The sequence below is a fragment of the Scyliorhinus canicula genome, chromosome 4, assembly GCF_902713615.1.
Source record: "Scyliorhinus canicula chromosome 4, sScyCan1.1, whole genome shotgun sequence".
Taxonomy (NCBI): Eukaryota; Metazoa; Chordata; class Chondrichthyes; order Carcharhiniformes; family Scyliorhinidae; genus Scyliorhinus; species Scyliorhinus canicula.
In genome coordinates this window covers 173750861-173751553 of record NC_052149.1, presented here as the reverse complement: position 1 = coordinate 173751553, position 693 = coordinate 173750861, and positions in this window count along the sequence as shown.

Here is a 693-nt window from a genome sequence, read left to right as displayed (position 1 = left end):
GATTTGCTTTCTTCTTTACAGTTAATAGTTTAACAACTTAGAAATGTCTGTTATTTTTGATAATGGCCATGTGCTGAAAATTATTCTGACTTCGGGATATTGGGTCTGTTGATAAGTGGAATAGAACTGCTGTGAGGTTCGTGGCCAATTTAAGAAAGCACTCCCTTCTCTTCATTTCCCACATCAATCACCTTTTAGATTACCTGGAAGACACTGTCAGATTAAGGCTAGCTTTGTCCTTATAGGCTAGTTATAATTCAAGGAAATGGAATAATACGACTCAAACCTATTGCCCAATAGACCTTGGCAGACTTCCAGCTATCAAATTGATCCCTGCCTGATTTGGATAAAGGTCCGAGAGGGGAAAGGTCAATTTCTGCTCCCTGAAATTTCCTTCTTTCAGAAGTGATGAGTTTGCATTTTTGGAGTGGCCCTTTTATGAGTTTTTAATTGGGGGATGGTGTTTATACTGAGTAAGAAATTTTTTAATTGTAGCACATTATAACAAGCATTTCCATGTGACTTAATTATCTTTCAGTTGAACTTATTGAACTCGTATAACCATTTTATATGGTAAAATTAAAGATTTAAAATCTCTATGAAATGACCCTCTGTGACATTGACTCCTATGCTTCAGGTAGTGTAAAAGTGAGAATTTATTGGGCCGGATTTACATGGATGAGGTAGATAGGT